The 27,213-nt window shown below is 33.1% G+C and overlaps 1 protein-coding gene and 1 pseudogene across 4 annotated transcripts in view; both read right to left on the reverse strand.

The window, feature by feature from the left end:
• The window catches only part of LOC138942545 (uncharacterized), a 32,801-nt gene extending 19,274 nt beyond the window's left edge, over positions 1–13,527 (reverse strand). For 3 of the 4 annotated variants that reach the window (XR_011448326.1, XM_070312843.1, XM_070312842.1), the window contains exon 1: positions 12,999–13,527. The gene's annotated coding sequence lies outside the window, so the exon portion shown is untranslated. Of the gene's footprint in view, positions 1–12,674; positions 12,805–12,998 lie in introns of those variants that run through there. The other variant, XM_070312844.1, reaches the window with a different exon arrangement.
• On the reverse strand, positions 1,260–2,654 carry LOC138942794 (uncharacterized; annotated as a pseudogene).
• Positions 13,528–27,213: the final 13,686 nt, after the last annotated feature.

Consider the following 27,213-nt stretch of genomic DNA (forward strand, 5'->3'; position numbering starts at 1 on the left):
AAGCAGTGGTATCAACGCAGAGTACTAAAACAAACACATTGCGCCAAAATTAGAGATCAGTTTCCAGGATCTATATAAAACACGATGTGTATGCTCGATCGATATAAAATTAATTTTCTTGTATATTACTCCGACAATATAAAATTACACGTCTCGAGTGCCTTCCACTTGGACCAAAGTATTTTCCATGGAATTGTCGGGATCTGATGAAATCGCGGGCGTTGTCTCGCGCCAATATGCGCGAACTTGCTTATTCTATTTCCACGTTGACCACACCTGTTTTTAGCTTTATTTTCGGGTGCTTTGAGCTCTCCCGAACATACGAAGAACATATATTCCAACGATAATGTAACGCTGAGGTCACGAAATGAGTGAGAGAAAGAGAGAGAGAGAGATCAATCTGTTATTCACCTCTGTTATTTTCCGAAATTATTAATTCAGATGTTCAAAATATTAAGAAATATTCGAAGAAAAAAAGAGAGAGAGAGAGAGAGAGAGAGAGAGAGTATATAAAATGTACGAGAAATATTTTTTTCTGAGTTTTTTTAAGATTTTTCAGCCATTTCTTTTTAGCCATTTTTTGTGCGGAATTATATTGTCAACTCAAAGTTGTATCGCACATGTATTATATAAACATGCATATAAAATGTATTATGTGTACGATACATTTGGTATTTAATGAGATCGTAATGTGATGAGACGGCAATAATAGCTTCTTCCATTAATGCCATCGATTCATTTCCTTGCCGTGAGTTTTTATCAATACGAAAACTCACGTCAGATTTAAAAAGCTTTACCTTTACACATTTTTCACGTATAGGGTATCCCAGGTCAGGTCAACGAAACTTCAGGAAATTAAATTTGGAACAAAAAAGTTCCGATAGATCCGGAAATGCTTCGTTAAAAAGTTATAGCTAATAAATTCTCTGTAAATAATTAGTTATGATCAAAATATAAGAACATTTTTGCGTTTGCGTTTGCAATGACTTGAACTACGAATGCAGTTCAGTGATCTTACACAAGGATTATCGGAAAGGTATTTTTTCTATTTCAAGTTTCTGCTTTTTTCTTGTTTAGAGAGTTTATTTTCTTCTAAACGCTTTATCGGATTGAAAAGTAAAATTAGTTAATATATAATTAAAATTGATAAGTAATTTAGTTTGTTATTTAATTACCCATCAGATTTATTTTATTACTTTTTTCAATTGAATGAAGGATTTCGAAATTAATTTTAAAAATTATCAATATAACGTGATTCTTCGATGTTTATTAGCTATAACTTTTTAACGAGGTATTTTCAAATCTATGTTTATAGGAATTGCTTTGTTCCAAATTCAATTTCCCATAAGACCCTGAAGTTTCATTCACCTGACTTGGAACACCCTGTATATAGTATATAATATCTTTTTATATATTATTTATTTATTTATTCATTCCTATTTATATATTAATTTTCTATACGATTTCTATTCTTTTTCAAATGATGTTGAAATATTTTCTCGATTTTATTATTGTACCCTGACTCATTTGCAAGATCATTTTCGATACTCGCCGTCTTGGACAGATTACAGAGCGCTAGTGGCGGGATTACACTTGGACAGTGGAGAAGAACGAATTGATACGAGTGGTCGAGCCTGTTGCTAGTCCATATACGGATCAGAATGCTAAAATGAATTACCCGAGTCGATACGAGACCCGCCTTCAAAGACACTGGATCAACTGGTCCCATTGAAAGGAAGCCATTTCTCGTTCTGGCTCGCTCCCTCGGTCTTCTGTTCTTTTTTTTTTTTTTTTTTTACGCGTTCATTCATCACATACGTTAGGTGAGGCCGAATACATCGTCTCTCTTTCATTCTCTCTTCAAGACCTGAAGAGATTTTGTGATTGAATGAAACATATTTGTTAAATTAATGCGACATTAAGAAGTTTAAGCGATAACTTTCTCTTTCTTTACGTTAAATTCGAACAGACATTTAATTTCTTCCTCCACGATTTTTTAACTTCGCGCCAACGTATCTTTCTCTTGATCTTCTCCATCGCGTACGTACATCTCGAAATAAGTTACTTCTCTCACTGGACAGGCAAACCCGAGCACTGAGATATAACACACAATTTTCCTTATCCGCGATGCGACGCTCGCGAATTTTTATCTCTTACAATTAGATTTATGATACAATAAGTTTCGACGATCGGTCGAACAAACGAGCGAGCAATATCCCTCGATTGGTTTCGAGAATTTTGTAAACGGCATTTATTTAAGTCCGAGCATTACTCTACGTCTCGTAAGCCGAAGGACGCAAAGTGAGAGGGAGAGGAAAGGGAGGAAAAGAGTGAATCATAAACTGTAGATTGCCTCGATTTCCTGTGCCGCACGATCGAGAAATCGGCGCGGTAAATCGCCCATAATTCCACCCACGTGTCTATGTCGCATCGAGCAATTCATCAAACCAATCCGGTACTTACGTCTCGTCCAACGACCAGTTGGCGGTTAAGATAAGCGTACGAGACGAGCCGATATATGAATACCTACGTTATGTGCCGGCGCATATAAGCGGCCCTTACTCCTTATAAAGACGCGCCTTCGAGCGAAGAGTAACGACCGTACGGACGGATCGAGATTCGATATAAAATCGAGCCTGCGATCGCCAGGGTATTTATGCCCTATGTTTCGCGTGGTATATCTTCGCTGTCGCGCGAGAAGAAATATCACAATGATCTTCCCCGTCGTATCTCGAGAGCGCAATTTACGTAGGGATTCTGAGTATTGGGAGAGAAAAAAGTATAGAAAAATCTACAAGAGTATTATAGCTTGTTATTATAGATCTTTTGCTAAATTATTCTGTCTCATAAAAAAATATATATATATATGCCTTAAAAAATAAAAATAAAAAATAATTTTATATATATATTTATATATGCCCTAAAAAAAGAAATAAAAAATAATTTTATATAAAACAGATACTTATATATATATTATATATATATATATATATATATAAAGAATTTCAAGTATTCGTTTTTTATATAAAATACGAATGGAAGAGATGGAAGAGAGTTAGTAAACGCGATCAACTGATTGCGAGCTACGATAGATCGTGTCGAACCTTTTTAAAAATCGGCCCATTGTTCTCGCCGAATATATCGTAGAACGGGATAGGATAAAGTCGAAGAGAAAGAGAGAGAGAGAGAGAGGTACGCGCCATACAGTCACGTTTGCGAGAAGCGGTCACGTGAATGAGAAGCTCCCATTCATACGAGCTCCCTTCAACTTACGCCTCGGCGCCATCTACCGGGGATGCCCGAGCGACAAGGAACTATGCGCGCGCGCAGTCACGTGCACGCACTCACGCATATGATGCACACTATCGTATCGTCGTATCCAAGTGCCGCCGCAACGTGATCACCATTGTCGATCGTCGCAAGGATGCGGACGCTACCGCGTTTTATTCTCCATCTTTTTTGCACTTCTCGTCGCGTCGATCGGCCACGATACTAGACGCGCGTATTTCCAGGAACTGCGCGCACGCGACTGCCCTCATTCATCCGCTTCGCGAATCCAGAAAGCGCGTTCATCAAGCTACTTGTTGGTTATGAATTAATATACGTTGCGTTGTAATAAATATTTCAATATTTCTTACACAATCGGAACATTCATGTCTTCTTGTGAAAAATATGCCGATTAAAATTTTTGTGTTAAATATTTGACACATTCATGTGTGAATTTAACTAATTTAACATATTGCTCTGTCGTGTTAATCGAACTCGAATGTTAAATTATTAAAACAACTGAAAAAATTGTAAAAATAACACTGTATTAAAATTTACAGACAAAAATATTGATTTTACACAAAATTTATTTCAAATTACTATGAAGTTTGCATTCATTTCATGTTGAAATATTAACATAGTATCAGTCTCATCATTTAACATATCCATATTATGCTAAATTAACACAAAGCTTTATGTGCATTGTTTGCGATGACATGCGATATATGTATGAAATATACAGGATACGGAAAAAATACCCTAAAATATCTTAAGAATAGATTTTGGAGGAAAATGTTAAAAACAAAAGTTTTTGGATATCGAAAGAGCTATCTGACTGCTTAACTAGATTTTGGGTCCGGGGTCTAGTTTGGGCCCAGTAAAGCTCAAATCGATTTTTCCAAGTAGGTACCCGTAATTTTTATCGCGGATTTAGATTCAGAAACACGTTTTTACATCTGACACAACCGACAAAGATTTGGGTCCGAGACTTCTTTTTGACCCAATGTGGACCTTGCACTTCAAAATCTAATTTGCCTTATTTTAAGCATAAAATCATCCTGGACATCGACATGTGACAAAAAATAGAAATTTTTATCAAAGAACTTGATTTGGGCCTCATTGGGCTCAAAAGGGGTCCTCGGGCCCAAATATTTGTCGGCTATATCAGATGTAAAAACGTGTCCTGAGCCTAAATCGGCGATAAAAAATATTTGAAAAAAATCGGCTTGGGGCTTATTGGGCCCAAACTAAACCCCGGGCCCAAAATCTAGTTGACCAATCAGATAACTTTTTCGATACCCAAAATTTTTTTATATTTAACATTTCTCTCCAAAACCTATTCCCCTCAAGATATTTTAGAGTCTCGGTATTTTTTTCGCATCCTATACATATATGTTAAATTTGTGCCAAATTTTCCAACTGTATAAATACTTGCTCTGTATAAATACTTACTACACTTACTCTGTATAAAGATTTTCACAGTGAAAGTTTTAACTTAATTTCTTCTCTTTTTCTCTCTCCTTATTTCCTGGGACGTCCAAAAATTATCTCAAATGTGCAAATAATTCTGAATATTATGCTATCGCAATAGATGAACACCTATATTTGGTGTCATAAATATAAATTTATATCAATCTTGTTTTATTTTCTACCTAACCTGACCAATTGATGTCTCTCATTTATTGAGTTTAAAATATTAAGGTAACATTATTGCAAAATAAATAATTTTATGAGATATTTCATAGTTTATGTACTTTATGTAAAATTATGTCAAAGTAAAGTAATAAAATATAGTTTAAAATATCTCATAAACTATTAAACTTTTGGCCATCGTGCCCTTATAACTTTTTATGCAGAATATTGCAAGGAATCGATTCACGTAAAAAAATTGGGGCGTTTTCATTTAAAAAAACAAGATTGACATTGAAATCTCCGAAGCGCCTCCACCCAAGGTCAAACTAATGGCACCATCTTATGATCTCCTTAGAACCGAACAACTTTTGTCTGAAACATTTCTTTCTATCTTGCTTTATTTTTTAAATATTTAAGTGTCTCAATATAAATGCCCCACCCTGTATATATGATTACTACGATATTCTAGAAAAAGGAGCTAGTGGAGAATAATGCATAAATAAGATATATTTACACACATGCCAAATATATATACCATATTTGATAATAATATCATATATTATTAATGATGATACAATCTTAAAATTTTCTTAAAATAATAAATCATATAATATTAATATTAGTTTATATACTGGCAATTATAATACATTCAATAAAAAAAAAACACTGAAACTAACGATTAGCCAGAAAAATAAAAAGTCTCGTTCATTGACGATGGATCTTTTATTGTAATCCCATCAAGCGTGACATAAGTTTAAGATCGCCAAAAAATTACAAATATTGCAAGAAGTTAACCAGAAAGGAAGAACATTTGAACCGAGAACGATAAAAAAAATAGCCGTTCGTGGGAAGAACAGCGTCAGCCAAGCGGCAAATAAAACTATGTGTTTTGCTCATCGTTGCTACACTTCATCTCTCAGCACAAATTTACTATTATTAATATTATTATTAACAAGTTTACTATATTATTAAATGTATCGAAAATCATTTTTAATTGTATTACTTGTAAGAAATATCTGCATAATTAACACTAAAACACTATGAAATCTATCTTAAAAAAATTGATTAATCTATTGCCGTTTATACATGATTTTATAATCAAATATAAATTCTTTGACGATTAGAGATTATTTTGTAATTCGTGAAATATATAACCGAGAACGCAGAAACGCGACGAGAAATGAAAAACACGACAAACTCGTTATGCGACTTGTTATTTACGTATCTCGAAATGCGCAGCTTATGATTCGCGTCGTAATTAAGTACGCACTTTGTACGCGTGCTTCCATAGGTGCTACAGTTCATAAATTAACAGGTTCGCTCGCACGATCGCACAGGCGATCTGATATAACAGCACCAATTATTCCGCAGCTGTTCCTCTGTCTTGCTTTTGAAACACTGTACTTTCTAAAACGATCAATATTCGTCCATGAGAATCGTACAATTTACAGATTATTCCGCGCACATTACATTGCACCTTCTCGTTAACTCATATTTATTCGCGGAACACCTAAATTGATTGCAAGGATCATTCGACGTAAAGTTTCATATGCCTTTAAATAGAAGATAAATATGGAAGATTCAGCGACACGCAGAGGCATTTTTTCTTTTATAAAATTCATATTTTTTATATCATTATTTTATCATAAAAATAGGAACAGATATCATCTGTATTATTTCTGAACTTATAGTACATATATCAAGAAAGTTCGTGTGATTTTGATTGAAATATATATATTAATTTATATATATATATATATATATATACTCGTATATATAATTTATATACTGTTATTAATTATATTAATTTTATTAATTATATTAATTTCGTGTGATTTTGGTTGAGATATATATTAATTTATATATATAATTTATATACTATTATTAATTACATTAATTTATATGTATATAATTTATATACTATTTGGTTATAAAAATTTATTATATATATATATATAATAAATTTTTATGATCTTATAATTAATAGTGTGCTTATTAAGAATATGTATTTGATCGATCAATGCAGATTAATAACACGAGTTCTTTAAATTAATATGTCCTTACTTCACAAAACGTTAAAAAATATATATTCAAATAATAATAAATTAAAATATATCTTATATTAAAATTTTAAAATATTATAAGTTTTAATATATAAGATATATTTTAATTTATTATTATTATTTATATTGAGATTTAAATTTTCTAATGTAATAAGTTAACAAATGTAAACAAAATTAATGGATGTAAATTGGAAGTCATCTTAAGCTGAAAGACAAGGATTAATAAATACAATACAATATAAAATATATATATATATATATCAATTTATCTGATATTATGCAAAACTATTTTTAGTGCAATGTACATAGCATAATATAATACAATGACTTTCCGTCATTCAAGTATTTTCGTCCATTAAGAAGTCAGGCAACGTCAAATAAACACTTTGCACCTCATTATACCGACATCCACGTGTCATTTTGATCGTCGTAAATTTCCTGGGATTGCGATATCGTGTCATTCGTATTTATACAATCTTTAGGGGACCGTCTACGCATCGTAGGACAGAATCGAAACCGGCAATTAGGGCGCAACAATTTAAAGAGCCTCGTTGCTCTCTCAGATACTTACGCACGCGTGCGCGAGACTATAATCAATTCTCATTTATGCGCACGCTTTAACGTGTGCGCTCGTTCGAGAGGGACCATCGTTTTTAAGAAAGTTATCATAAATTATCCCGGATCTCGGATGTGTCTTATATGTCCCGTAAGTCGTAACTTTTTCCTTCCACGAACGAATCACGCTTTCGAGAAACATAGAGCGATAAATAAACATGCGATGATAATCGACCACCCACGCGTAAAGATTAAAGCATATTCACATTAATTTGTGAAAGATTCACACGCACATATACATATATGCGTTATTATTGTGTCAAGAGAAGAGATACCCGCACAATATCTGTCTTGAATTATATCTTAATAACTGTTAAATCTTGAATTGCGTTAAAAATTGAAATTTAATTAAAAACATGCCCTAAAAATTTGGACAAAGATAAAAATTGAAGAGAGGAAAAAAGACTTGAGAGATGAATGTAGTTTTCGTATCTCCAATAGCTATATATACATACATTGGCTATGATTTTAGCCACGCGATAAAAAAAAATGAGATAATTATCAAAGGAATCTAAGGATATTTTAATGCCTTGCAAAATGTTAATATTCTATGACATTCTACAAAATCGCACAAATTACGATAAATAAAGATTGAAGAAAAAAAGGAACATTATACACAATATCATAAGACATTGAACTGTCAACTGCAGCTGTAGACCGCACTCATTGTGTAACTCCGATCTTTACAATCTTCAATCGTAATACGATTTTCATTTCAATCTTTAATTGCATAATCGGACACAAGGCTTACGATCATCGTTACGTATACGTATACCGTTGGAAAATTTGTGTTTGCTTTGTGTTAAAAAATATACCAATTAAAATTTTTGTTTAAATATTTGACACATTCATATGTTAATTTAATATTTCGCTATTGTGTTAATTAAATGTTAAATTATTGAAACAAAATGTAGCTAAAACAAAATATAAAAATAACGCAATGTGCACATATCTTTACCTTTATACAATAGATATGTTCCGTATTATTAGCGACAGGATTTATCTATTAAAATTTACAGAAAAAAAAATATTGATTTTATTCTACAATAAGAGTGATCATCAATAACGTTTTACAAGTTAATTTTAAAATATGTTTCTTTGCACTACTTTTTACGTTTGCATTTGTAATGTTTGCGCTACGAATGTTGTTTACACAAGGATCATCGAAAGATTGTTTTTTCAAGTTTCTGCTTTTTTCGTTGTTTCGAGCTCATTTCCTTTTGAACGCCTTACCAGAATTAAATGAAATTGATGCAATTTATTTTGTTGTTTAATTACCCATCAGATTTATTTCGTTACTTTTTTCAAATGAATGAAGGGTTCTAAAATTATTTTTCAAAAATCATCAAAAGAACGTGATTTTTCGAAGTTTATTTGCTATCTTTAACGCGTTACCGGACCTATGTTTATAGAAGATAGTTTTTTTTTTGTTCCAAATTGAATTTCCTATAAGACCCTGAAATTTCATTGATCTGGAATACCCTATATATTTAGATACCAATAAAAATAATTAATATTATTTTTGTTCCACAAATTAATTAAAAAAATAAAAGGCAATAATAAGAAATGCGATGTTGATTCTACAGAAAATTTAATTCAAATTACTACAAAGTTTGTATTCATTTTGTATTAAAATATTAATACAATATTAGCGTCACCATTTATAACATATCCATATTATGTTAAATTAACACAAAGCTTTATGTGCATTGTTTGCGATGACATGCGATATATGTATGAAATATACAGGATACGGAAAAATACCCTAAAATATCTTAAGAATAGATTTTGGAGGAAAATGTTAAAAACAAAAGTTTTTGGATATCGAAAGAGCTATCTGACTGGTCAACTAGATTTTGAATACGGGATCTAGTTTGGGCCCAGTAAAGCTCAAATCGATTTTTTCAAGTAGGTACCCGTAATTTTTATAGCGGATTTATTGTTAGATTCAGAAACACGTTTTTACATCTGACATAACAGACAAAGATTTGGGTCCGAGACTCCTTTTTGACCCAATGTGGACCTTGCGCTCCAAAATCTAATTTGCCTTATTTTAAGCAGAAAATCATCCTGGACATCGACATGTGACAAAAAATAGAAATTTTTATCAAAGAACTTGATTTGGGCCTCATTGGGCCCAAAAGGGGTCCTCGGGCCCAAATATTTGTCGGCTATATCAGATGTAAAAACGTGTCCTGAGCCTAAATCCGCGATAAAAAATATTTGAAAAAAATCGACTTGGGGCTTATTGGGCCCAAACTAGACCCCGGGCCCAAAATCTAGTTGACCAGTCAGATAACTTTTTCGATACCCAAAATTTTTTTATATTTAACATTTCTCTCCAAAACCTATTCCCTTCAAGATATTTTAGAGTCCCGGTATTTTTTTCGCATCCTATATACATATATGTTAAATTTGAACCAAATTTTCCAACTGTATAAATACTTTTTCTAGAAAGATTTTCACAGTAAAAGTTTTAACTTAATTTCTTCTCTTTTTCTCTCTCCTTATTTCCTGGGACGTCCAAAAATTATCTCAAATGTGCAAATAATTCTGAATATTATGCTATCGCAATAGATGAACATCTATATTTAGTGTGATAAATATAAATTTATATCAATCTTGTTTTATTTTCTACCTAACCTGACCAATTAATGTATGAGTTTATTGAGTTTAAAATATTAAGGTAACATTATTGCAAAATAAATAATTTTATTAAGGAAATGTATGTGGAAATGTATGTTTGGGACATGCAATGTATGTTAAATTTAAGCCAAAGTTTCCAGTCGAGTAACGTCAGATGTGCACCGACTAACAGTGTGCATTGACACCGAAAAAAGCGAACGATTTCGCCGGGCATCACTCTTCCCCCCTACGAAATGACTTCATCCACGATTCCAAGGACTTTGCCGTGGAGGAAGAGGCAAAAACCAGGTAGTAATCGCGAAGAGGAATGCGCGGTAAGGTCGAAATAATAGCCGGCGCGCCGCGAGAAGACGCGACGAAGACCGGTGTGTGATGGTGCACGTTTTAATGCGAATGTAACGTATGTAAGCGCAAAAAGCCTGCCGATACTCGGCAACAGACGCAAATGAATTCTCTCTCTCCCGAGGAGAGACGAACGCCGCGCGCGTTAAGAGATTATGCTAATGCCACGTGTACGGTCGAGAGATCGCTATCCCCGATACTTAACCCAAAGACCTCATCGTCGACTACGACGAGACTGCAGTCCCGTGGCGCGCGTTAAATTCCTGCGGGTTATTTCTGCGCGGTTATGAGCTCTCCGAGCTCTCCGCGGATGTTACGAAGGCCCCGGCGATTAATTGCGCCGCAGCGAGCGAACGCGCGAGTTTCCATTTTCGATGTGAATAAGCTCGATCTTGACCTTCCCTGCTCAACTCGGCGATTATTCCTTTGTTAGGCTTGAGACTGTCGTTAAGACGAATGCATGTATACGAGATAATCTATACATTGTGTGTGTGTGTGTGTGTAATAATAAAGATGATTAAGAATTTTTGCATCTCCCGTTCTTCTACGATCTTTATTACGGAGAAATGCAAAGTATTGTTATCGATATAAAATATATATGGAGTAAATTTTTTTATGTCCGAGATTTACACTGACAATGAGTTCTATCGACACACACATCGTTCCAATAATTTCAATTATTTGCGATGCTTAATGTTTTTGATTTGAATTATCTTTGGCAAAAAAAAAAAAAAGAATAATTCAAAAAATGCCTAAATTGTATAATTTTTCAATTGATTTCAAATATACTCGATCTCCGAATAGATTTATAATTTAAATGTTAGTGTGTTAGTGTGTGTGTGTGTGTGTGTGTGTGTGTGTGTGATTTCTCGGAGCTTGAAATTTGAATTTTGATATCTGAATTAGACAAAAAGATATTAATTTCAATGAAATTTTTTCTTTTTCTTTCCAAGATATATATTCAGGTACCAATAAAAATAATTAATATTATTTTTTTTTTTGTTTTTTCAACAAAAGAGATCTAAGAAAGTGATAAGGAATGCTAGAGAGATACCTATCATCTTCAATTATGTCATCAATTATAGATTAATTACGCAGATGCTTAACAATAAAAATTTAAAACTTGAGACACGCGACAATTCTTTTCAATGTTTTCTCTCGATCTTGAATATTTCTAAGCTCTGTTTTTGCATAGCGTTGGACCGATCGCGACAAACGACGCACAAACCACCGATCGTAATGATCTTTTTCAGGGATCGTAAATTACAGCGGCCATTCTCATTCCGTTCGCGGTTATGAGAGTACGAGCCCCAGACGCGCGGTCGATACTTACGCGTCCATTGTGCGTATTAGTCTTGATGACATAATAGCGTCTGCGGGCTCGATCGAATTCTTGCTCGCGATAATGACAAATGTCTTCATCGCTAGCTCATGAAATGACCAATATCCACGTAATTCGCGCGCTTCTTAGATACAGAAAAGTATGTAATTCCAAATTGAAAATTTGCTCGCCAATTGATTTCTCTTTTCTTTCAGTAATGTCCTGAAATAGTTGTATTACGTATTTGTGTGAGATAGAAATTTGTAATAGTACATATTTTTGTGAGATTAATATATGTGTTATAGTGTTGAAAAATTTGTGTTTTCTTCTTAAAAAATATGTCGGTTAAAACTTTTGTTAATTGAACTCAGATGTTAAATTATTAAAAGAATTGAAAAAAGTGTAAAAATAACACAACAATGTGCATAAATAACACGTGTAATTTTACACAATAAATATGTTTCGTATTATTAGCCGTAGGATCTATGTATTAAAATTTACAGAAAAAAAAATGTTAATTTTATTCCATAATAGGAGCGAGAGTGACTACAGATCGTCGATAACGATGTTTTTTTTAATTAATTTTATCATTAAAAATATGTTGATTTTACATAAAATTTATTTCAGATCACTATGAAGTTCATTTTGTATTGAGATATTAATATAATATTAATGTCACCATTTATATCTAAAAATGTGGATCGTTTGAGACATGCTAAATTTTCCAACTACGTATTTTTAGAAGATTAATATAAGTGTATGCAAGGAATAATAGTTTTCAAAATAACCTGTTCTAAGTAGGCCTCGATACGGAGGATTTAGGAGAGACACGTTTCTTTCGGCGTTGACACGAACACGCGATGCCGGATACGATCGAATTTCACGGAACGCGCCGCATAATCGAGATATGACTCACAATCACAGTGATTTCAACGACTCGCTTAATCGTCATGCAAAGCGATGGAAATAATATCTCTTTATGCAGAATATTACGATTCTTGGAAAACGATGTATGTATATTCCATTTAATCACATTGATAAATGTTAAAGTAGAGAGTAGGAGCCGCTATATATATATATATATATATCGTTCTAATAATATAATCGCTTACCATCGGGTAGGAATCCATAACGAGCCTCGTCAAGGTGTTGCCCGCCTGCGAATGGAGGCCGCTTATTCTTCCTCCGTGTCTCGCTATTCTCGACAAGCTGATCGGTTGACGGCGCGTGCACTCTTCCGATAGATGCTGCGCTCGGTCCATCCGACGCCTCGAGCACAAATTATCGTCGCGCTCGATCGCGTGTCGTTCACCCTCCTCGGTGAAGATACTTTAAATTCGACAGCGTGTCGTTGAATCATGTACACACTTTGCACTTTTCGCGCAACGTTTTCCTCAAACGATATTATCCCCGACGAGAGATTCTCACTGTGACTCGGAGAGCGCGCGTATTTTTAAAAACGCGCTCGACAAATGAATGTCGAGCGGCGCGACAGTGTCGCGGGCGCCTATTTACGAAAACACACGTTCTCGACTTAAGACGGATGAAGATCGACCGGATATACGCGAGAGGGAATCGGGTGTATTTCCGAATTTCCGAAGATGCGAGATCGAGACGATCACTGCTGGACCTGGACGACGACGTATCTCGATGCGCATGCCAGCGAGAGGAGAACGCAGGTTAAACGCGCGGCCGATCCGTCGCGCGAGCGCGTTTCGAGCCGACTACCACTCGTGCGCGTCCGTCGACGTTCGGGGCTACTCGGTCTTGGTCGCGTCGCGTCGCCGTCTCGTTCGGTTCGGTCCAGTGCGCGGGCGGATGCGGCCGACCACGAATCGGGGAGAGATGATGTGTTTTCGTCGAAAGAATTCAGAGTCCGTCCAGCGTGTGCGAGACAATTGATGCTGATCTCTTCTTCTCTTCCGTCGTGTTTAGCAGCTTGTTACAATTCTCTGTAATACGTATATTTGTACACATTTTCAAAATTTTCGACGGACACACTCCATACAACACCGCAAGATTGCAATAACATTGCAGCAACATTTTTCTGCAGGATTGCAATATTGCAGAAACATTGCGAAATGTTGCTGTAACGTTGTTATGATATTGCAGCAACAGTAAAATGTCCGCCTACAGAAATATTGCAATATAATATTGCAGCAACATAGCAATATAATATATATGCAATAATGCTTTATGTATATTTATCGACATAATATCCTTAACATATGAAAAAAATAATAAAAAATTAGGCCTATAAGAGTCAGGATCTAGCGTGTATATAGTTTTTCTGTATTATAATAATAACGAAATTATAAAATGTAAATTTTTTAGTACACATTCGACTTCCTTCAGTGATAGAGAATATCTAAGAGAAATAAGAAAAAACTCAATTTGCAATTTTGTAAATTCACAATTTCTTTGTATCCGAAATATTCAGATATCCGGATGCAAAAAGATTGTGGTGAATTTATGCATACGAGTTTTTTCACATCTCTCTTGTCTTTATATAATCTCAAAATTTATTTATTAAAATCTGAAGTATCTTGCATATTAGAAAATTATTATCAAATTTTTGATTTTATATAAGAATGGAAACTATTAAAAGAATTCTTAGTCCAATGTCTGAGCCCCTGTATTGGGGTCATATCATACGACTTAAATTAACAAAAATAGTTATTATATCTTTTTAATCTCACTAGCCGCTCTTTGTAAATTTTATGTAATCATCATGACTAAAAATTAAATGCGGAATAGATAGCGCAACATGCGCCGTATAGTGGTAAACGAATGAACTAGCGATTATTGAATACTTTTTTTGTAATATTTTCGGAATGTTGCTGTAACATTGCTAAAGTTATATTGTAAAATAATGTCTTTGCAATATTTCTGCAACATTAAACTGCAATATGCAATATTGCAATGTTGCAGCAATGTTGTTGCAAGCTTCAGTGCTGTATGGGACGCTCCACGTTTGCTTATACAGGGTGTTAAGAAGAAGAAAAAAAGTTCTAACAAACATGGGTCGAAAAATTTAATAAGAAAGATTACTATCCATATTTTCAGCCAAAGGAAGAGTTTAAAGAATTTTATAGAGAAGCTTCTGTAAATTTTGGAGAATTACTTCTTTTGGCTGAAATATAGAAGATAATCTTCGTTATTACAGAACTGTTCATAACTTTGAAATATTAATTTTTGACTTATGTTTATTGAGACTTTTTTCCTCCATTTCGTGAGTATTTGCGCCCGTGCGTCATAACCTCTCTACATATAATATCTACGGTGTGCGCCTTTTAATAGTTTAATAGCTATTAAACAAATTAGCCTACCAGATCGCCCGATCTATCTCCTCTGGATTATTTTTTGTGTGGCCATATGAAATCTCTAGTCTATGCGGATAAGCCAGTCAATCGGCAGCAGTTATTAAATAAAATAACAGACGCTTGTAATAATATACGTAACGATGGAACTTCTTTTGCGTTCTACAACATCAATAATTCAAAGAGCAGAAGTGTATGTGTAGACCAAAATGGTGGTCACTTTGAACAATTTATAAAGTAGTTTATAAACTAAATTATTGTTTAATTATCAATAAATAATATTATCTATAATAAATAATATTGTTCTTATTTTATGCAATTTTGTTTTTTCGCTATAACTTTGAAACGATCGGCTTTAGGGCATATGTGTATTAAGACTTTTGACTTAGAACAAAAAGAATACACGGTTTCAGTGTGGACATCATGTTGCGGGACACCCTGTATATAGCTTTATAATATACATAAACTTATCTTTTGTAAACTTGTATTTAGATTTTGCTCGGAGAAAATTAACTCTTCAAATACAAATCGAAGGAATTGCATACTCTGTCCGGTTTATAAGAACTACTAAGATATAAGCTGCAGCATTTTACGCAACTTTTTGCGGGCTATTAACCGCCGTTGCATTCGTCCGGTTCTCCGGACGCGTTTCGCAAAGCTGTTCGATAATGAGTCAATCGACGTGCCGCTGGTTGTCGTCGGTTATCCGTGGATCGTTCAATGCGCAGTATACATAAATCAGTAAAGCCGCAATTATATCATTCGAATGTAGCAACAACGAATGTAACAGCTACCGCTTATACCGCGGCTTCCTAAGACACAACCTACTTTCGATTCACAGATAATGTAGTCAAATGTATGATTGATTGCAACAGAATTACTATGCACCGCGCCTAGTCCAGTTGTCAAACTATTTCACCTGCTCTTGTCCCGTTCTCCTTCCTTGAGATATTAAAGATTTCTTGTAAAGAGTCACTCGATATGAGCAACGATATAATTAGAATTAATTATACGTTTTATTCAAAGTATAAATAAACTGTTTTTACAGAAAAAAAAAGTTTGCCGGCGTAGCATATGCTGTTAAATTTTGTCGATTATCATATGAATGCGAGAAAGATATGTAAAAAGATACTAATTATATATATATATATATGTGCTGAAAAGAATTTTGCTGAATCTCTGCACAAACTATTTCATTATAATAGAAAATTGATTTTTATTTCGCCAAAGTAGTAACGGTTTCGTCGCAACAACAGACTGTATTTGTCAGAGGTAAACTATTTTTCTTCAATAAAATTCCTTAAAAATTTGTAATTAAATTTTCTTTAACGGAGAATTCATTCTACGAGAGAATCAATCTATTTCAAAAATTCTGTCTCATATATATTGTACATACCTGTATTTATGTTTATTTCTTCTTTTTCTCTCGCCCTCCCCCTACACACATATGTACATTATTTATATCAAATCTATGTAAAATCACATTGGAATAACTTTCTGAAGAAAGATAATCTTCGTTTTTTAATAATCGTCGAATCGTCGATTATAGAGAAATCTTCGGAGCACTTCCGGACACATTAACTTCGGAGACCGACGTGTAATTATGTAAACCCGATAGCCACAACAGTCACGATATGAAGCTCCTCGCTCGCTTACGCCGAAAAGATCAAGTTAAGATAGAATAAGTGCGAACTGCGATTCCGTTCGAAGAGAAAATGTGCCCACGTAGTAGTCGCACCAAAGAAAGCCACAAGTCGAAGCCACAATTTTGTCCCATCTGCGGAATTTCAGAACTCCTATTTGACGCCGGTATCAAACGCATTGCGCGCATACGAAGTTATCGTCTGACAAAGCGTATTTTATACCGCCGTAGCGAAAATAAAGCGTGCCGACGAGCCGTTTGCAAAATCCTTTCCTCCCGATTATTAATTGCTATTTTCGATGATTTTTGCACAGTTGAAAAATTTGGTTCAAATTTTTACATACATATATTACATATCCCAAACGACCAACATAAATTTTTGTGTCGATTTAATATAATATGAATATGTTAAATGATGACACTAATATTATGTTAATATTTTAACACAAAATAAATGCAAACTTTATAGTAATTTCGTATCAATTTTATGTAAAATCAATATATTCTTAATGACAAAAGTAACTTAGAAAAAAAGTTATTGACAGTTTGTAGTCACTCTCACTTTTATTATATAAAATAAAATCTTTTTTTGTAAATTTTAACAGATAAATCCTATCACTAATAATATGGAACATATCTATTGTATAAAATGAGAAATATGTACGCATTATATATATGTGGACTTTTTAAAAATTGTTTTAATAATTTAACATTTGAGTTCGATTAACACAACAGCGATATATTAAATTGAATTGAAAAACAAATGAATATGTTAAATGCAAAAATTGTATGTATATGCGTGGGGGGGGGGGAGAGGAGGGGGAAAGCGAGAGGAAAAGAAAAAATAAACATAAAATGCAGATATTATAAATGAGATCGAATTTTTGATATAAGTTCTTTCTCGCAGAATAAATTTTCTATTAAAGCAAATTTAACTACATATTTTTTATTTTACTACAGGAAAATAGTTTATCTCTTGCAAATAGAATTTGTCGTTGCAACAACACCGTCACTATTTTGGCAGAATAAAAATCAATTTTCTATTGTAATTAAATAGTTTGCGCAGATTTTCAGCAAAATTATTAGCACACATACACTATATTTTTTAACAAGAAAACATACATTTTTCAACTGTATATAATATGAACGAAAGAGATTCTACGAGCCCGAGCATATGTGTAATTTGCAATCCTTCGTGAACGTATAGGCGCGGATATGCGATAGCGATCGCGCATTCGGTGAAAGAGACAAATTTGATCGTTGCTGAAAATCTTAAACTGACGCGCACGCGCGCGCTATTAGATTGTTACACAACGATCTCATTTCTGTAAATAGACGATGTTGGACGTTCTAATACAGGATAGAGTCTATCGTTTCTTGAGAAGGCGCGTTTTCATTGTGGGAAAGCGATCGCGTATATTCGTGCTACGATATTATATTTCGTATAAAATTACGATTCAGATGTGAGTGACAAAATTCGCAGCGTATAACGCACACTCATTCGTTTCCCTATGGTTGTAAGATATACATTTATATTTAACGAACATTGTAACGCAAGCGCGACATGCACGCGTCTCTTAACGCGCGCCCCACGTGTCCACGATGTGAAATAAATTTATAATTCTATAATTATATAGTTTCGATCTTCCTGTGGACCCTCTTCAATAATTACAAAATAAGTGTGTCAAATAGATGATGAGGAAATTAAAAATGTACTTCTGGATCGCAACCGCACGTCCTAATAGCGGAAGTCTTCAAAGGAATGTCAAACAAGATCATCACCAACTATAAAGTTTTTCAAAGAACTTGCGGAGGAAATTATAATAGAATTAGATAATATCTGAAAAAAATCGCGGTTGGGTGATGAAAGGAAGAAATAGTAAATATGGGCGTACCAATGAAGAAACATTCATACGCAGAAAACTGTAGAAATATAGAATTGTCAAACGATGAGAGCACAGATTAGACATGTCGCACGTTTCATCGTCGATATTGTACTTGGGTCAAGGACCCATACGAAAATATTACGATCGGCGGGGCTCCGCATTGTATAAATATCATATATTTAGATACAAGATAAACACAATCGATTTAAATTTTTTCAAGTATTTTAATAATCGATAGATAAGAAGAATGCAACAAATTAGTATTGTCAGCAGGTTGAAATTAGATTTTTCTCTTTCTATAAATAGTATTTCCGAAATCAATCTTCTTGTATAGGAAGACTCTTTATCAAGGATCTGTATGCTCTGCCAGTCAATTACTCTAATCTTAGAACTTCCGAAATTTGTACTTTTTTACAAATTAAATATATACACCCGCACTTGCTCTTTAAGCCTTTGTATATTTTTGTGTGAGCATTTCTATTATTAATTTTACAAAGAATATATTTTCGATTTAGCACAAAAGACCTTAAGATTATTTTAATTTATCTCAGTATGCGTCAGAGTGCAATCAGAGAAGTTCTAAGCTATTCATTGAATTATTCTTGATATTAAAATAGCTGATAATAAGATACTTCTTGATTAATAAATGATTTCTACAAAAAAATCATCTTTTTATCAGAAATTATAATAGTCATTAAAATGATAAATGTATTAACTTTTTACTTTGATATAATAATGTAATTGATCATTTATATCAATAAAATATATCGTAGTAATCTATATATATTTTAATTTCTAAAATTAAAAGAGATTTTCTCTCTATATATATTTTAACTTCTAAAGTTATATATATATATATATATAGAGAGAGAGAGAGAAAATAGATCACAAATTTATTTTTATAAAAATACACACATGATGTTAAAAATTGAAATGCTATAATGACTTTTCGTGACACATATCTGCTAGGAAAAGATTACCTCAAACTTTATTAAAGAAGTTGTGATTAAAAGGTTGTGATTAAATCTACGTAGTTGAATAACTTGCTTTTTTTTGTTTAATATTTTTAGCCGATTAAAACTTTTTTGTTAAATATTTAACACATTCATTTGTTAATTTAACATATTAATCAAAATAAAAAATTTATTAAAATAACAGAAAAAAAATGTAAAAATAACGCAATGTGCACACATTTTTAATTTTACACAATAAATAATATGTTCCGTATTATTAGCGACAGGATTTATCTGTTAAAATTTACAGAAAAAAATTGATTTTTTTTCTACAATAGGAGTAAGAGTAACTACAGGCCGTCAATAATATTTTTCCATATTAATTTTATCATCAAAAATATGTAGATTTTACATAAAATTTATTTCAAATTACTGTAAAGTTTGCATTCATTTTGGGTTGAAGTATTAAAATACATAGTATTACCATTTAACATATCCATATTATGTTGTATTAACACAAAAGTTTGTGTGAATCGTTTAAGACTTAGGACATGAAATATATTGTATATTAAAAAGCCAAATTTTTCAACTGTATATCTATATATCAGAGATTCCGGAACATCCTATATATTGTATCTTGTCGAAATTATCATTTTCGGAATATGAGTGAGTGAATCATTAAGATGTCGAGACTCTCGCTTGACAAAAGCCAATGATGCTGATGATTTTAAATCGAGTGTACGCGAATGCGTGCTTAAGCGTGCAGAAACGAGTCGAAGGTCCATACGTGCAGCCTCTGGTGCAGCCGTGCATCAGGAGAGGAGATCGCGTGGGACCTGTTGGCCCCGCCCTTTGCCGACCAGATGTCATTACTCATTACGCACGCTGCGTCGCCACGCATTCCTCCTTCTCGATTAAAGGGCCGCAGAAAATCATCCGCAACTAGACGGCTCCGGACTCGCCCTCTCTTTCCCTCCCTTCTAGGCGAGGCAATTTCTCGCAAATGCGGTGGAATGAGAAAATAAATGTTTGTTAGAGGAACGTATTCCACATGCGGTCGTTCTTGAAATAGAAAAAAGAAAAACGTTAAAATTACTGCGTCCAAGGGGATTTTTTAAATTCGCGAAAGATTTCGAGAGAAAATTATGGAAATGGCGCGAGCGCGCTCGTCAGTCGAAAGCGAATTCTTGCTTAGAAAGGACTGTATACTCGACTAGAATACAAGAGCAAATAACGGTATGATTCCGATAATTTTGACGTTGCGGTTTGATAAATCGTTTCTAACAATATTTGCGGAGGAAAAAAAAATATATTAGGTGTACAACTTTGCTTCCGCCGTTTTTTTTCCGGAAATTCGAGGCTTTATTGTAAAAAACTGGTTATACATTTATGATTCAAAGTATTGTCCACTCCCAATGATCGTGCCAATTCTTTTTGACTTTGACTCGAGTCTTCATTAAGTAATGCCTCCAATTCTGCATCTTCGAAAACCTTCTCTCTTCCACCGCTATGCCGGTCTTCGACATGAAAATCACCGTTCTTGAAGCGTTGAAACCACTCACGACACGTTCTTTCACTAATAGCGGCTTCACCATAAGTATTTGAGAGCATTCGATGAGTCTCAGTCGCAGATTTCTTCATATTGAAGCAGAAAATTAAAACCTCCCGCAAATGACGAGAATTTAGCTCGTAAACTGACATTTTCAATCGAGAATAACTTTATGATGCAGACACAAATCGACTAATGTTTCTATGGGGTTATATTGACAGATGCCCAAGTTTATTGCATGACGTCTATGATCTATTTATTTCGACCACTACTTACCGCTAAAGCCATCTATAGGAAAACGGCGGAAGCAAAGTTGTACACCTAATATAATAATGCAAAAAGGATAGATCTTCATCTTTGTTTTGAATGAAATTATTAATGTTGAAGATATACCCTTCGATAATTATATCCCGCGTCTCATCGTAGGTATCCGTAATAAAAGTCTGACAATAACAGTTGGCGAACGAAAACAAGTGGAGGCATTGTCGGAGATGTGATAGCGCGCGCGAAGAGAAGAGAAGATGAGGATCAATTTCTCTCGTTACCGTCAACGTTGGTTAACGGTAAGCACAGTTAAACTAAACGTTTATCGTGTCTGGCGACGCGAGAAATTCCATCGTGATCCAGAAGAGGTTTTCTAAGCGCGGATGTGATGACTATATATCTACCTCCGGTGAAATCTACGAAAGTTCATATCACGTGTAGAATGAAATAATCATATCGCACAAGCGAGACACAATAATTCATGAAGTTCTTCCCCTTTTCTTATCATTTATCACCCTCGCTGACGCACATCTGACGCATCAGGCGCACGCACCTGTCAGCCTCAGAACGAGTCTCAGATTATTCGCACAAGTATACATACAAGTCACACCTGTTAGGCGCTTCGATACACCGGGTGATCTTTTCGTTCCCGTTCGTCGAGGCGATTTCTTTCTCGCGCGTCATCGGTGGAATCACGATATCTGGATGAGATGCGATAGGATTCGTTGAGGTTGCAGGAAGAGAAGTCGCCGACATTGCGTTTGGAGAGGAGTTTAGAACGCGACGCGTGGGCGAGAGAAGAAGCCGTTTCACGGAGTCGTTCCAAGATTTGACACGCTTAAGAGGATCGAGAGAAAGCGACGAAAACGTATTTAAGAGAGCTCGATGTAAAAACAAATTATAAGTGGTCGAAAGGAAAAGTTTCACTCTAAGCCAATTGCTTTTCTCCGAAACATTATATGTATATGTTATAGTATTTTTATAGGTTATACTGGTTATAGTATTATTTTTTTAGAATATATATTATTTCTTAAAAGCGGAAAATTAAAAGAAAAATGCTATTTATATATAATTATTTTATATAATTATTATATATAATCATTATATATAAATATTGTAATTAATATATAATAATAAATATCAATATTATTATTAATATATAATAATAAATATATCAATATTATAATTAATATATAATAATAAATATAATTTATATTATAATAATATATTATATTATATTATAATATATTATAAATATAATTTATATTATATAATAAAATATAATTATAATTATTATGTATATAAATATTCTTACAAATATAATTATAATTTTTGTATAATATTACTTATTACAGAGAGAGAGGAAGGGAGGGTATACTTTTTTATTTTTTTTTATTTTTTTTTTTTTTTTTTTATGGATAAAATATGTAATTTCTATATAAATTTCTGATTTCTTTATATATTATTACGTTTTATTTCTTTTTGTATTATTATTTTTCCTATGTATAGTTATCCCTGTAACCCACATTGACTTTTATTAGCCCATTTTTTTATTGTTATTGACAGAGTCTCGTTATTTTTATTTTTATTTTAATTTTTTTTGTTTTTGTTTTTATGAAGACATTTATAAGAATTCATAATCTATTATCGATCTTCGTACTGGCGTGATACGGAGCAGTTGCGTCTGTATCTTACGGATACAAATCACGACCCATTCCGAGCGATTCACGCATAAAAGCGCGCGCCCATACGATATAAGTTCCACGCATTACGGCTGCACTTGCAACCTGGGAGGCTCCCCGGATAATGTGAAAAGAGAGTCGGGGGCGGTAGATAGAGGTAGAGATAGCGAGCATTGCATTTTAGCCGCGTTAGATTTCTTGCCGATCTGCAAACAGAGACATATACATCTCTCTTTCTTTCGCGATAATAATCTCGATTTTTCTTCTAAATTGCCTGTTAACTCTCTCAAGTAGCGATTGGTTTGCGAGATCGAAAAGTAACTTCAGCACCACCTCATGTTATTTTCTTATTGTTCTTATATGTTTCATGCGCGATGATTTCTGTGTATTTTTCATTTTTATTCTATTTTTTACACATTTGTTTCTTCTTTTGTGTATTCAATCGAATTTATCTTCATGAGCGTAACAAAAATTAAAGCGGAAAAATTTGATTTATGGAATCAAGTCAGTGTAATCTCTAATCATATCATTATTATCACATCATTATTTTAAATGAATCGATTCACATCATTTCAAAATAGATAAATAAGAATAACATTCATTATAAAAGATTGAAACATAGACGAAAATGTATCAGTATTCCCTACAGCGATGACGATTAGGAATAACGAACAAGTTACAGCTGTCAAAAATAGACAACGATCGATTCATAATTAATAAATAGAAGTAATACATCGATTGTTAACATGTATATTTCTATTTAATTTATTTAATTTTAATTTATTTTTGTTTTACCTTCGATTTTTTCTTTATTTTTCGAAATTTTGCAAACTCTTTTCTCTCTCTCTCTCTCTCCCTATATATATATATATATATATATATATATATATATATATATATAATTATATAAAATGATGATATTTATATATAGTCTAAAAACTCTAAAAATAATCATTATCTAAAACATATTATCACTTACTCGAAAAGAAATAAGTTAAAAACAATTATTAAATCGCAGTATCAAAGTTAATGAAATCATTTCGTTTTAAAATCTTCGGTGACATAAATAAATAGTTCAGATAATAATTTAATCATGTTTCCTATGAAAGTAAAGTCTGATCGACGTTAAGAGCGCGAACAAATGGAAATAACTTGTTCGTTTAAAAATGTGACACATACCTGTCACGAGGCTGATCATTTATAAATAGCAAATATAGCGGTACCATACTCGCATATATTAACATTCTTTTGTATCTCCTCACAATGTAGCGTAAAACGTAAACGTCTCGAAGAGAATCTTTATTCGACGCCTACGTCCATGTCGGCAATGGATTAAGCCATGGGCATGTGTGTATTCTTTGGAATATCTAATCCTGCAAATGTGTAAATTACATGTCGAATTTGTTCAACGCTTGCGCAAATTTAATCGATCATTTCGTACAGTTCGAGAAATATAGAGATTGTACATTGCGTAAATGCCGCGAATTGAACTAATATCAACGATTTAGATACTTCGACTCGAATGCAAATACGAGAACCCAGACAGCACAAGGATGTCCTTAGGACGTCCAAAGAGCATCAAGGACATACATGTAGGATATCCTCAGGATATCCCATTGTAATCCTCAGATCTCCTCTTGATGTCCTGAGGAAGAGTAAATGATAGCCGTATATTAACTTCTGGAGAATCCAGAGAGATCCTGTGGAACATCCTAAGGATTTTTATAGAATATGTTAGGGATATTTTTCGTATGTTTCAAGGAGCAAATTTTAAAATTTCAATATAAATTATAATTACGTTTTGTTATTTACTGCCAATATTAAAAATCTAATATTAAAAATAGTTCACCGTTCTTTAATATTTGAGGCTTTCGTGCTGTACATGAATATTTTAGGTTTGGCTCCCGGGTTTGAGTTGTGTGTAATATTTTCTAAACAATCCAATATCTGAATTCCCTATGTTGGGATTGCATCAGAAATTGAACTGATAGAAAATAATTACATTTGTAATTTCCTGTCAGTTGCTCTTTGTAAGCTTTATATAATTCTCATGACCAAATCTCAAATACGAGTTCGCGTGTCGCATAGCGGTAAACAAACGAACTAGCGATTGAATACTCTAAAGTACAATCTCCTCGCTAGTTTACAAATTAGATACCGGTAGATCATCTCTGATGAGTAATTTTACATTTACAGTAAAAACTAAAACTTGGAACGTTCTATAATCAGCAAGTAAATTGAAACGAAATTCTAGAGGATTCAAAATTGTGTTTGGGCATCTGTGTAAGATTTTACGTCTGTAAAAAATTATTCATAAGATGAACAATATATATAACAACTCGTACAATATTAAATTAAATATTGCCAATAAAAAGATACAGTTCTCAATTTTTTAATCAATAGTTATGATGCAATATCTTAATACGATACGTTCTCTGAATGTGTGCAATTGTATTAGGCGTTACAACATTTCTGATGGCGAATTTACGTTCAGATGCCAAGGATTTTGAAAGAATATCGTAAAAAATGATCGCATGCATCAATTTGCACATTACAATGTTAAAACTATCGCCGCGTTCTCGCCAGTACCTGGCGTTTTATGCGTGGACTTAGAGACGGCAATTCGCGTGGGATTGGAATGTCTATAGGACTCGATCGCGTTTTACGTTAAAATGCGAGTGTGCGTACATTGTGGTTTATTCAAAGCGTCAATTTTCGAAGAATAATTTACGCAAATTACGATCCTATATATTTTTGAACGTCTATTTCGCGAATTATTGTAATTAAAATAATGTAGAAAAGACAACACACACACACACACACACATATACAATCCCACGCATCCCACACGGCTTATTCTCGATGCTGGAAATGCGATCATGTGTACATAATCCAAATCGTATTCGCTATTTGATACCATAATCCGGTAGTATGACAATAATCGTGCGCAAAAATTTTAAAAATTGTCTCGTCGATAGGAGTCGCTAAAAATTACATACAAGTTATCGAATGTCATTAATTAAAGCAACATTATTTTATATAAAAATTTTTCTCTTTATAAAAATAAAATATATATTTTCTATATATATTATTTTTATGAAAAATAATGTATATATAATATATATTTTTATAAAATTATATATAATATATTTTTTATAAAAAATAATGTATATATAATATATATTTTTATAAAATTATATATAATATATTTTTTATAAGAAATAATATATAATTATTCTTATAAAAAATATGCATTCTAATTTTTTTTTTGTGAAAAAGATATTAATTCGATACAGCAAGAATAATTTTTATAAAATAATATTATATATAATGCTACACATTTATGTAATATATATCTTGATGCGTTGATCGGCGTCTCTTGACGCCTTGAACCAGCACTCGCATATTCACGACAGTGCAAGGACCGTTCGGACGCAGTTGCAACCGCACTTTACTAGGCAGGGACACTCCGATCTGATGCAAATGCGTTCTCGACACCCGAGGGGATCTGCTAGGCGTGTAGGCGACAGAGACGTCTAGCCTCTTTTGCAGGACCACTTTGAGCAGCTAAGAGTAGCGTCGCGTCGGTGTCCTCATATCCATAGGCGCCGCGAGCTCTTCTTTCCAGTCTTGTTTAAAGAGTCCGATAATATTAAATAAAAAGATTACGGTATAAACCGATCATGTTCTTAGCTCATGATTATCAAATTATTTATCTAGTTAAATAAATTCCATAACTTTCTTTTTCTTTTGTTCCGCTTTTATATTATTAATATATAATATACATATATACAAATTATTCATCGATAAAAAATAAGTATATTCCTTGATCTAAATATCTATACTGTATTTTTAAACAATAAGATACGCGCGATTTATTTTATCTTAATTTATAAATTTTTTTGCATACATATAATTTATATCTAAAATATATTTAAGTAGAATTATATACATACTTGACATATATTAAATCTTAATTTATGTTTACTGAATTAAGTAGGTGGATAAATTATATAGAAACAAATATCTTT

The sequence above is a fragment of the Polyergus mexicanus genome, unplaced genomic scaffold, assembly GCF_030449975.1.
Source record: "Polyergus mexicanus isolate NDT 795.1 unplaced genomic scaffold, iyPolMexi1.0 SCAF_23, whole genome shotgun sequence".
NCBI lineage: Eukaryota > Metazoa > Arthropoda > Insecta > Hymenoptera > Formicidae > Polyergus > Polyergus mexicanus.